The sequence below is a fragment of the Bubalus bubalis genome, chromosome 20 (assembly GCF_019923935.1).
Source record: "Bubalus bubalis isolate 160015118507 breed Murrah chromosome 20, NDDB_SH_1, whole genome shotgun sequence".
Lineage (NCBI taxonomy): Eukaryota > Metazoa > Chordata > Mammalia > Artiodactyla > Bovidae > Bubalus > Bubalus bubalis.
In genome coordinates, this window is record NC_059176.1 from 40,424,835 (window position 1) to 40,437,700 (window position 12,866).

General features: G+C 49.6%; 1 protein-coding gene across 6 annotated transcripts in view; it reads right to left on the minus strand.

Annotated features, from left to right (window-relative positions):
- Window positions 1–12,201, minus strand: part of OTUD7A (OTU deubiquitinase 7A) — a 388,360-nt gene extending 376,159 nt beyond the window's left edge. For 4 of the 6 annotated variants that reach the window (XM_045163703.1, XM_045163707.1, XM_045163704.1 and 1 more), the window contains exon 1: window positions 11,998–12,201. The gene's annotated coding sequence lies outside the window, so the exon portion shown is untranslated. Of the gene's footprint in view, window positions 1–11,878 lie in introns of all 6 variants that reach the window. The other 2 variants (XM_045163705.1, XM_045163708.1) reach the window with 2 other exon arrangements.
- Window positions 12,202–12,866: the final 665 nt, after the last annotated feature.

Sequence of the window (12,866 nt, forward strand, 5' to 3'; positions counted from 1 at the left end):
GGATGTCAACTAAATTATTAATAATCCATTGAAAAATGAATGTCGATGATGCACACTGGACAAAGGTTTGAAGAATCCTACAGTTTGTTCCCTGAAAAGGAAAATGCAAAGTGAATTCTTATGAAGGTCCAAAAGGTCTAGACCGCCCTGTTCTGCTCCAGGTTGTTCTGTGTCCTGGAGCATCCCACCAACTCAGGAAGATGGTACTTGTGGGACTCACTCTGGAGCTCCCAGAGGGTCGCTTCTCCCTTCTGTTTCCGGGGTGATCTCTCTCTGATCTTGACACAAGCACCTGTCCACCAGCCTCTGTGGTCCTCACAAAAACCCAGCAAGGTACCTGGGAATCCCCTTTTTCCAGATGTGGAAATGGGAACTCAGAGTAATGAGACCCCTCCCCAAGGTCGCCAGGGCCCCCAGCGATGGGATAGGTCTCTTCCCAACTCTGCTGGAAAGGAACAAATGCCCAGTCGGTTAGGACTCCATCCTGAACAGCTTGGACAGAAGCTGCAGTGAGCTGACGGATACCCCTGGGTCTGCTGTCACCCGCCAGGATGCGGAGGCTAGGAGACAACCTGTCCCAGCCAGGGACTCACAGCAGGAGACAGCACCATGGAAATGGAACCCAGTGTGCCTGACCCCAAAGCACAGCCTCTCCTACATCCCTGCCCACAGGGGACCCAGGGATGGCAGTGTCCCACCCCCACTGGCCTGGACACTCAGAGGCTCTGAGTGTCACTTGGGTACCCACAACCTCCTCTGTGGACTCTGAAAAGCACAGTATGTTGGGGACAGAGGACCCCATGGGAGTGGCTGGACAGAGCAAGTACAGAACCATAGGGTGGTCTGAGCAGGGATCTGATCTGGATCCACTCCACTCAGTGCCCTGAGCATGGGGGTCCATCCAGCAGACACTCACCGGCTAGCCAGAGTCAAGTACTCAGAAACATGCAGGGAACTGCGGCAAACACAACTCCTGGGGAGGATGTGGCACAGCACCAGGGAATGGGCATGCAGCCTCATGCCTGCTGGGTCCCACAGAAAAGTCCCACAGCCTGACCGCAGCTGAGCTCTGCCTGCGTGCAGCCTTGGGTCTAGCTCTAGCCTGCTGGGCCTGCAGCAGATGCCCAGGGGCCACTCTCCTCTGTGAATCACTAGGAGCCACCTAACACCTTCATGCAAAATTTTACATGTCTCCAAATGATTTAGGCTCTTTCTACATTTCAGGTTTTTATTTCTGCTTCTGAAAAGTAACAATAATAACAATGTTAAAAAAAAAAAAACCCTCAAAACAGTTTCTTACATTTGTGTAAGTGCATAAGCGTTAGTTGCTCAGTTGTGTCCGACTCTTTTTAGCACCATGGACTACAGCCCACCAGGCTCTTCTGTCCATGGAACTTTCCAGTCAAGAAGTGAGTTGCCATTCCCTTATCCAAGGGACCTTCCCAACCCAGGGATTGAACTTAGACCTCCTGTACTGCAGGCAGATTCTTTACTGTATGAGCCACAGTCTTAAACAATTTACAAAGTACACTCTCATGTCTAGATGAAGAAACCCAACCTGGACTTGTGAAGAGCTCTACCTCTCTTGAGAATGTGCTTGGGCCCCAGAGGCCCCCACCCCACCCGTCCACCATGGAGAAAGCATGGCTCCCACCTGGCTGAGCTCTGCTGACAGGATGCCTCAGGTTGTGACCTCCCTCCAGCCTGACAGCTGCCCAGTGATCACGCAGTGCCCCGTTTTTCCTTGTGTCACGCATGCTCAGCCCAGCCCAGCACCCAGGACCCTCAGAGGAAGTCTGCTGTTGGCACACCCAGATGTCTATGTAGAAGGTGCTTTCTCATGCCTTTGCCCACTGGTCCACAGATGCCACCAGGAACCCGGGACAAAATGTCACTGCCCATCTCTTGGGCAACACAAGGAACTGGTGGGAGAAACACAAGGAACCCAGTCCTCCCTGCTGCAGGCTTGGCAGCTCTATGCATTTAGACAGGTTGTTTCATCATGACGGTGGATGGCCAATACCCTCACCTGACTGGAAAAGGTCTCTGCTTCTTCTCCTCTCTGTTAGGGTTAGTTTAAGGGAAGAATGTACATTTGGGGGCTGGAGGGGAGGGGTCTGGTCTCCAGACTGCTCCAAGTGAAAGGGAAGTCAAAGTAGCTCAGTCATGTCCGATTCTTTGTGACCCCATGGATTGTAGCCTGCCAGGCTCCTTTGTCCCTGGAATTCTACAGGCAAGAATACTGGAGTGGGTAGCTGTTCCCTTCTCCAGGGGATCTTCCCGACCCAGGGATTGAACCCAGGTCTCCAGCATTGTAGGTGGCTTCTTTACCGTCTGAGCCACCAGACATACTCTCAAACACTAGACTTTCTAGTGCCCTGGGCATCATCTTACTGCAGGAGTTACTACTTGATCACAAGCCTGTTCTCAGCAATGCCCATCCTCAGGGCCCCACACCTGGCCTCACTCAGGGTGTGGGAAGGGAGGGGAGGGACCACCAACCTTCCAGCCTCATAAAGGGCTGTTTCACACTAAGGCTACAGTGTTGAATCATGAACCTCCACTTTATCATCATGGGTACAGTGGTTCCTTCTTGGACAACTTTTGCAGGCAAGAGAACACCAAGAGAGGATAGTGACAGAGAAGTCTTATCAATTACTTAAAAGAAAAAAAATCCTAGCATACTTTATCCAGAAAGCATCATTTTCCCACTCAATATCATGGGGACAGACTTGTCCATTATGGTGTCATGGTTCTGTTACGGGAAGTTGGGTAGATCTTATCCTCTTGGCAAACTGAAATAAAAGGGAGGTGGGTAGTAATGAATCCTGCTCAGGGTCGAGGTTTGGGGGCACCAGCAGCCCCCTGGAGGCTCTCCAGAGCAGGGAGACAAGCCTAGGAGAGAGGTATGGCAAGGAGCAAGAGGGCAGTGCTGCTCAGGGGGCCAGAGAGGGCAGAACATTTGTCAGTATGTGGAGGGAGTCCCAGAGGAAGTACTAAGTTTGGGGTCCCACCCACTCCCCAGGCTGAGCCGCATGGATGATGTGGACTGCAGCTTTAAGGCCCTCCGCACCCCAGACAGGTAAAAGGAGGTGGGGAGGAGGATTTTTCAAAATCTGGAGTGCAAACTAACACAACATTGTAAGGCAATTATATTCCAATTTTAAAAGAAATCAGGAATGCAGTTATTTTCCTTATCAAATAAATGTAGCTAATATTCCCTAAGACCGCATACAGTGTCTGTGACACATATATGGAAAAGACAGAACTATACCTCCCCAGAGAATGGCACTCTGCAGTGTGCCACAGCATGGTGAATCAGTAAATAACTTGCTGTTTGTTTTTTCTTTGCTCACTGCCAAACTGGGGGGCTCAAGTTGGAAAATGTGTCAAATTTGACATGAGCCTCATTCTCAACCCTAACACTTTTGAACTCATGGGAGCTAAACAATTCTAGAAAAAATAATTAAATTTCTAAGTTTAATTCCCATAGGACTAGTGAATGCATTTCATAAACACGCATGGAGAGCCTGTTCTGAACAGGCTGGGGCACAGCCTTCTCCTCGGAGCCTCACAGTCAGAAGGAGGGATGCTGACCACACAGCCCATTTCTAACTATAAATCCTTCTTCAAATGCTCTGTATTCTCCTCAGCAAGAGAAACGGATACAAACATTCTTAAGAGACGCCTAATTTTCCCTAGCTGTTCTCTTCCAGCAGTGAGTGGGCCTTTCTTTCCCCTGATTAGTCAGCACTAGGAGAGAAGAAGGGGATTACTGGGCACAGAATATGGACTTGCATGAGGTATCAGAGGTCAAACAGCTACCTGTCTCCACCTCACCTGTGAAAGAGAGGACTAGAGAGATGCCCAAGGTGGGGGCCTGGTCCAGAGGCTGGGAGTCTCCCCCAGCAGGCCCCGCCTTGATCTGCAGGGCCCACACACAGACTCTCCTTCATGGCCACGTTTCCCACCTGGTCCTCCAGTCACCCCACAGCCTACTACAGGCAGACCTCCTTTCAGGGCTTCGCTTGACTGCACTTCATAGATACTGCATTTTTGTTTTTAACAAACTAAAGGTTTGTGGCAACCCTGTATTGTCAAATGGTAGCTTGCATTTTTTTAGCCGTAGAGTATTTTTAAACTAAGGGGTGTATATATAGAGAGATATATTTAGACAGAATGCTATTGTACACTTAATAGACGATAGGACGGTGGTGTAAATGTAACTTTTATATGCACTGGGAACCAAAAAACTTCAGGTGTTTTGCTTTGCTGTGGTGTTTGCAACCTCCACAGTATCTCCTAATTTAAATGCAGCAGCACAGCGTCTTCTAACAAACCTCTAACTTGAAGCAGTGGAACTTCTTGCCTGTATCACCCCTCCCAAACCCTAGAAGCCTTACGTACCCTATGTGACAGTCTTTCTGAACACAGGGCTCTCCAGACTGTTCATGGGATAAGTGGAGTTGGGTGGAAGAAACCTTAGGAAATGCTGTCAGTCATGGGCAGTGTGGGCAGATGACCCAAGGGAGAAGGAGGTTGCCCACACATGCCAGGCCTGATAAGCCAGAGTCTGCCGGCCACTTTGAACCAGGGGGCCCTGAGGGCCTAGTTCACAGTCGGCACCTCAGACCAGACAGACTTTACAAATGAAATAATCAAGAGACGTGGACACGAAGTGCAACCCATTCCTACAAGTCCAGGCCACAGGCTCCCAAGAGATCCAGTGTGGCCTTTCAATTTGCCTACCAATAATTATGCAGCCACAGTGCCAAGCAAAACAGCCACAGAGCTTTCACGTGACCTAGCAAGTGACATGGAGAAGGCGATGGCACCCCACTCCAGTACTCTTGCCTGGAAAATCCCATGGACGGAGGAGCCTGGTAGGCTGCAGTCCATGGGGTTGCTGGGAGTCGGACACGACTGAGCGACTTCACTTTCACTTTTCACTTTCATGCACTGGAGAAGGAAATGGCAACCCACTCCAGTGTTCTTGCCTGGAGAATCCCAGGGACAGGGGAGCCTGGTGGGCTGCCGTCCATGGGGTCGCACAGAGTCGGACACGACTAAAGCGACTTAGCAGCAGCAGCAGCAAGTGACAGGGCTTGCAAAAAAGCCACTTCCTCCCACAGGGGCCTGTGTTGTCCCTCAGAAGCCACAGAGACTTCTCTGCCCTGCACCACATTCAACACCAATGATGAGAGGATGCCCCTTGGTCTCAGAGGCCAGAGACCTGCTCCAAGAACAGCAGCCGGCCCTGCCAAGGGGCTCTTTCAGGGTGAGGAGAGCAGTGCAGACACAGAGCTTAGCCACACACTTCCCCCAAGGGTAAATGCCAAGACCACCCATGCTGGTGGGGCCTCAGGCCATGGTCACTACCCCTCACAGACATGGGACTGCTGCTGCTGTTGCTAAGTCGCTTCAGTCGTGTCCGACTGCATGTGACCCCATAGATGGCAGCTTACCAGGCTTCCCTGTCCCTGGGACTAGCAGGACCCCATCTATGGAATGCTTTTCTCCTTCTTCTCTTTCCACCCACGCGTTGTCCATGTAAAAGACTAATCTTCCATCAACTCCAAGAGTAAGAAAGTGTGTTTTGTAACACATCCCATCTGATGAGACCGAGGGGCCTGCTAGAGGTAGGAGATGCAGCCCAACTCTCAGGGGGTCTGTAGTCTACCTGACTTGGAGGAACTTCCTTTAGCCTGTTTTAACAGAACTGGCTGACAATTCCAGATAAATGACAAGAATCACTAAGCCAAAGAAGGTCCTCCATTCTTCTTACCCATGCCTCCTTCTTCCTCTGCAAAAAAAGTTAAAAGCAAATTCACTGAAGCTAGGACTTGAGTTACAAGTGTAAGCTGTAAATCCATCAACTGACAACGCTGGCAAGGGAGAGCAATGGGCTCGTGGTAAATGAGATGGGCACACTGCTTCCTACTTCCTTTTATTGGAATGATCTCTTTAGAACTGAAGGACTCACTGCACATTCTCTCATCTGCTTCTCCCCCCAAACCTACACAAAACCAGAGAAGAGATTCTCCTCTTGGGGGGCCACTTGGGACTGTGCCCAAGGTCACACAGCCTGTCACATTGTCCAAGTCAGCTAGCAACTCGTCCATCTTCTTTTCTATTCAGGGATGGTTCTTTTCAAGAGATAGCATGATATGATTTAAAAGACTGGCAAAACATACTCCATTTTAAGAAGAAAAAGTGTGCAACTAGAGATTATCATACTAAGTAAAGTAAGTCAGAAAGACAAAGACAAATACCATATGATATCACTTATACATGGAATCTAAGATATGATACAAATGAACCTATCTAGGAAACAGAAATGGAATCACAGAAATAGAGAACAGACTGATGGTTGCCAAGCGGAAGGGGGTCGGGTGATGAATGAGTTGGGAGGCAGAAGTTAACAGATGCAAACCATTATATTTAGATTGGATAAACAACAAGGTCCTATTGTATAGCAGAGGGAACTATATTAAATATCCTATGATAAACCATAATAGAAAAAGAATATAAAAAAGAATGTGTATATACGTAAGTATATGTGTGTGTGTGTATATATATAATTGAATCACTTTGCTGTACAGCAGTAATTAACATTGTAAATTAATATATTTCAATTAACAAATAAAAAGAAAAAGTGAATATATATATTGGATGCTGGACAATTCCTTTTAATGCATGAAAAATTACACATGCAAATGTGTTGCCTCATATTTTGATAATATACATATTCCCAAAGCTTCAAATCATCATTACAAGAAGTGTGGGGAAATGGATTGGAACCATGGTCTTTGGACCCCCAAGATGAAAGGGTACTGACTCAGTCTTGGGGGTTAGGGTGGCCTTATTGGAAGGAGGCACATCACATCCCAGGATGTGGTCCATCGTGGGGTCTCTTCCACAGTCCTGCCAGGCCAGCCCTGAGCATAATCTAATATCTGGGGAGCCCCACATCATAGGCAACTTCTAATATGGAACCAGAGAGATGATCTGAGTAAACCATGGGTGTGTCAGCCTCAGGGGCAGAAGTAGGGGCCTTCACAGCAGTAGCAAGGCTCAAGCTGGCAGGGGCAACACCAGGACATCTGCTCCTACACTCATCTCAGCAACTGAGAGACTGAATCTCAAGGAGGGTGAGTGGTCCATTCACGCCCATCCCTAGCACCGTGAGAAACTGCTGATCTAAAAAACAATTGAATGAAACACTGAGCAGAAAAGAAAAAGAATTTCAGAGGTATGCCTTTATATTTCATAAAAGTTATACTGCATTTTATGCATGCACATTCACTCAGACATCAAATATCCATCACATTTATAAGGAAAACTATGGAAGGATAAACTAAGCTCAAACAAAAAATATTTCCTTGCAAGGAGAAAGGTGAGATCCTTCAAACCCAGAAAATGAGTTTATTTTATCCCTAACTGCAAGAGAGATGTATTTAGAACTTGCATCGGCATGAATGTACATTTGACTTCTTAGAATGTCAGATGGTGGACAGAAGAAATCTAATAGCAAGCACTAGGGGTTTGTGGAATCCTGCAGCTTCACTAGATAAGGCCTTGGAGACATGGGAGGTTAACATTCTCCTTTTCTCATGAGTGGCCTAGAGCATGACACGGAGAAGGCAATGGCACCCCACTCCAGTACTCTTGCCTGGAAAATCCCATGGATGGAGGAGCCTTGTAGGCTACAGTCCATGGGGTCGCTAAGAGTCGGGCACGACTGAGTGACTTCACTTTCACTTTTCACTTTTATGCATTGGAGAAGGAAATGGCAACCCACTCCAGTATTCTTGCCTGGAGAATCCCAGGGACAGGGAAGCCTGGTGGGCTGCTGTCTATCGGGTCACACAGAGTCGGACAAGACTGAAGCAACTTAGCAGCAGCAGCAACAGCAGCAGCAGAGCATGACAGGGCCATGCCTCATTCAGGGTGGTGGGTTGTGGCTAATGCAGAAGGAAAAGTAAGGTCTACTCTCTCCTAATCCCTATCTTGACCACAGCCCACACACCCCCAGCTCCAAAAGAAATACCATGTGTAAACCAGCCAGCTAAACACACCTCCACAACATGGATAGGTAAAAATGGCAGCATCAACCTCTCATTTTCAGAATTTTAATGACTTGTTTTCAACCCATGTACTCATTCTGTTACTATGAATGGCAAGGAGCTTCATCCCCAAAACGAGAGGGCAGCTTCTCCCTGACTGGCTCTGTCATATCTGTGTTCAAGTCATCTTCTTCTTGGTCGGACACACAGACTGCTCGGGGGATGCAGCAGTCTATCAAGGGCAAATGAAACTCTGCTTCCAAGTTTCCAAGGGTAAAATATTTTCAAATTAGATATACCATAAAAAGGAACCAGCATGTTTTGCTTCCTTTTAAAAGCCTGTGGATCTCAGGATTCCCTCTTGAGTAGGATATCCTGTGGTCATCCTCAGGGATGGACAGCTTCCAAAAGGATCAGGTGCCACCTGTCTTTAATTGAGTGGCACTTCCCCGTAACCATTTCAAATGCTCCAAGAGAAGCACAAAGCTGGAAAACTTTTTCCTTTTACCTCTCTAAAATCAACAGTTCAATTCTACAAGCATTTTGACAGAATAAGAAGTATAAAGAATTATCCAGTCATAGCATTTGGATAGGTGTCCAGTAAAAGATCTATTCCCTTCAAGGTATTATCACTCCCTTCAGCATCTGGGCTCTACAAGGAACTTGAGGAAGTCACCATAACTAGAAACATTGATGATCATCCAAGCCTTGAGACACAACCCTCCCAGCTTGGCAAGACGACCCTCCCGGCAGGAACTCAGCTCTCCAGACCCACCAGGAACTTTCTGATGAATAACATGGCACACACTTAAAATCAGATTAAGCACACTGAAGTGAAAAGCACAGTTGCCTCTTTTCTCCTGTTTTCATTTTCTTCAGGTAAAAACACATACAGGGATTAAACATTTGCTTTTCTTCATCTGAGAAACCCTGAGCCAATAATGTTGGCAAGGCCAGCAAATAAACCCCCTGAGAGGTGCTACTGACACAGAGTCCTGGGGTTTAAGTCAATAGTTGTCAAACCCAAGAGAAAATATTGTTGGGTGATGGGAGACACATCCACTGGCTGTCCTGGTTGGCACCATCATGCCCTCTCCAGGACCAAGATATAGGCAGGGATTTCTGTGAGGCCAAGTCGCTCCTCTCCAAGCCAACACTCTCCCTTCTGCTATCTGAGGAGGCACTGAATCTTCTGACGGGGACCAACCATCACTCTCCAAAGACATGGAGCCATTAAAGCTGCCTCATGGAGGGAGACCCATTCTAGAAGCCGCAACCTCTGGCTATTTAAAGCATATCCTTCCTTCAGTGTCCATCCCTTGGGCGATAGGCACACAGAAATGTGTGGCTCACAGGTATGCACCCCTAGTTTGGGGATCCTCCATAGTTTTCATGGTGGCTCAGGTGGAGGCCTGCCAAGATGCATTTAGCACGCCCCCTGCTGGCCCCTCGGGAGCTGACTCAGCCTTTATCTTTTGGGCCTAAGACAAGAATTAAATGACCTTAACATCCAAAGGAAGCAAAAAGAAAAGCCAAGGCAATCTTGGCTTTTTAGAATCGGATGTGATACTCTAAGCATGAAAGGGGCATGAAAAGGCTTTAAAGTGAGGGATTTTGAAATGTTGTAGGAAACCAGTGGCTAATATCTCAACATTTAGTGAAAACACTTGCTTTGTATTATCAAAAGTACTACAGTGAGTTAAATTAAAAAAAAAAAATTACAATGAATACTTTCACAGGTCTACAGGTGGGAAAAAAAAAAAAGGATATGTGGCCAGAGTGGTTTCACAAACTCAATTTCTAAAGAGTTCATAGCTCAGAGACTTAAAAGCCAATTTTCACACACTTGAGGCTACTTCAATTACAGAAAAAAATCTCAGCAATGACTTAGAAGGTCGATTTCTAAAATAACCATATGCAGCGGGGGCAAAGTTGCTGAAAAGATGTATATTTAAAGTCAGTTCTGCTATAAGGCTTCCTGTCTCAGGCAGCCTTGCCACTGTGAATAAATCTGGCACCTTTAGGATGTGACAGGCCATGCACACGTGGCTGCTTCAGACGGACATGCCACTCTCCTTCTCCACAGGGGAGAACAGACAATTCAGCTTTCCCACAGAAAAGGGGAAAGCTAGCCTTTCCCAGGGCTAGGGGCCTCACACAGGACCCAGGCTGGGACCCACATGAAGCAAGACTCTGTAATGCAATGGTTTCCATCCACTGTCACCCTGAATGCCAAGCCTAAGGTGATGCTCTACTTCCAGTTTTCTTCCCACCAATCCAAGGTTTTTGAAAGCTTACCCTCCTGACCAGACTCAAACTTTTGCATGGCCTGTGGTATTAAATTCCTTACAGACCCAATACGATCACACTAATAATTTAAGGTATGCTTCTTTGCACCAATTAGGAAGTCATTAATTATTAAATACACAAATGTCAATATTTTTGTCCCTCACTGAATATCCTTTCAATGTGCTAGGCTTCAGTAGAAGTGCAGACTGTCTTGGGAACTTGCTTACTTCTGTTCCCATCACAGTCCATACTAATGGAACACTTACACACACAATAATACTGGCACTCTGCTCCCATTTATGGGGAGAAATTTCCCCAGAACTTTGTGTGCCATGCAGGTTAAGTCCCAGCCTCTGCACTCTCTCAACTCTCTTCAGGTGTTAAACTAGCCTTGGAGGCTGGTGGGCCACACAGCTGCTACAGGAAAGGCAGGGAGGGCCCCAGAGAAGCTGTCACCCCTTTCTCCAGAGCAGACTGCTCCCAGGCCCATCATGGTGGGGAGTCCTGGAGGAGGCAGTGATGGAGAGCTAGAAGACCTGCAGATTTTCCTGAAGCAATCAGGGCCTGTGAAGATATAGGCCACACTGTCTACCTTTTCTGAACACATCATCTGCCACCTCAAATACAATGTCTTTTAATTTTTCTCATCTCATAGCTCACTTTCAGTTATAAAGATAAAGCCAGGCAATAGCCACGGAAGTGTCATGCGTGACTTTCCCCTGGATGCTTGTGATATGGATGGAGTGATTCCCGGATCTGTGAGGATCTAACAAGTTTCCCTTCAGCCTCTCTTGAATCTACTCATTCTCAAGCCAAGAAATAAAAACAAAAACCGTTTTCACCTGTGTAAGGTTGGTGAGTTCACAGAGCAAAGACAAATCTATTTTGTAGCAAAGATTCTCAAAGGGCTGCAATAGCTTCACTGGAGGAGGGTGCACTTGGGCGGTTGTGTCCAATGAAGGAAAGTTTTTGTTAATGATGACATCACTGACATCTCCCGAATTTAAAGGAGCACTTAAAGCACAGCAAATGCGATTTTACCCCCTCCAGTGAAAAGATGCCAGGGAAGGCCTCCAGGTTCACAGCCAAATTGCATTAGCCGTTCGCCCACTGTCCAGCCAGACCCAGAGGAACGAGCGAGCGGCGCACCGGGCCGCGGTGGCCCACGCAGCCACGGCCCGGGCACCCGGCCGACGGCCTCACGCGATGCTGCCGGGCCGTGCCTGGGAGTCCGCCGGCGCCCCGGGACCCCAGTGCGCCCAACGGACCGAGGAGCCGGTGTCCCCGAGCCCGTCATCACGTTCCAGTGCAGACGGCTCCGGGGCCCGAAGGAGACACCGTCCGCGACCCAGCGGGAGCGCCGCACCCTGCCCGGAGACGCGCGCCGCGTCGGGCCAGGGCCGGTGGCCGAGGCGCCCGCGGGGTCCAGAGCCGAGCCCGCAATGCAGACGCGCCGGCGAGCCACGCGCTGTGCCCGCGACCCCCGCGCCCCAGACCCGGGGCCGCCCGGCCTCTGCGCCCACCTGCTCCGTCACGAAGCTGCGGAGGCACCCAACGCAGCACTGGGACGGATAGCGCACCTGCCGGGCCCGCGGCCCCGGCCCCACCGCCGCCGGCAGCACCGCGGCCAGCGCCGTCTCACCTGCCGCGCCGCTCCGCTCAGTCAGCCCGCAGCGCCGCAGTAGCTGCTACCCGACTTCCATTTTCTCTGGCTTTAAGGAAAACCGGATCAGCTGTTTCTCGCGCTCCGGCTCCGCGGCCCCCTCCCCAGCTGCCGCTCACTGTCCGGGGGCCTCTCCTCCCCCGCCTCCTCCCGCGCTCTGCTCCGCCCCTCGCGCCCCTCCGCTCCGCCCGCGGCCGCGCGCTGCGCCCGCCTCTCCGCTCCGCCCGCGGCCGCGCGCGCCCCTGACGTCATCGGCCTCTGCCGCGCCTCTCCTTCGCCCCGCGTGGACGTGCGCGCGCCCCACCTCCGCCCCGCCCCCGCCCCGCCGGCCGGCTCCGAGTGCGCGTGCACGCAGCCGCCACTCGCGGCTAGACCCGGTCTCCCGGGAGAGCACGGGACACCCCTCGCGGGCGTTCCGGCGCCCGCCTTCCCAGGCGCCTGCGCTAGCTCTTCCAGGTGCCCCTTGGTACCTGCCTCAGAAACTGCAAAAGACACTGCTGAAATAACCTGCCTTTGCCCGTCTGCCTGCTTCGCACTGTTTGCGCCCACCTTTATCTTTTCTTGCTCTCTGCTCACACTTTCTTTTTCAGGATCTCAAACTTTCTCACGTCCATCCTGTCTCGGCTCTTCTGCCAAGCCCTGCTTTGGGGCCAGTGCATCACATCTCATCTGAAGTTGCTCCCTTAGCCTTTTAAACCGATATTCTGACTTTTCTCCTTTTCTTACCTTCCTCTTAAAAATATTTTCACACCACGACTTGGAACTGTTCCTTTCTCTGATGCCAAGGCGGGCCCACAGCTTACTGCCCACTTTCGTATCACTCTCTCAATGTAGCTACGCCCGTTTCT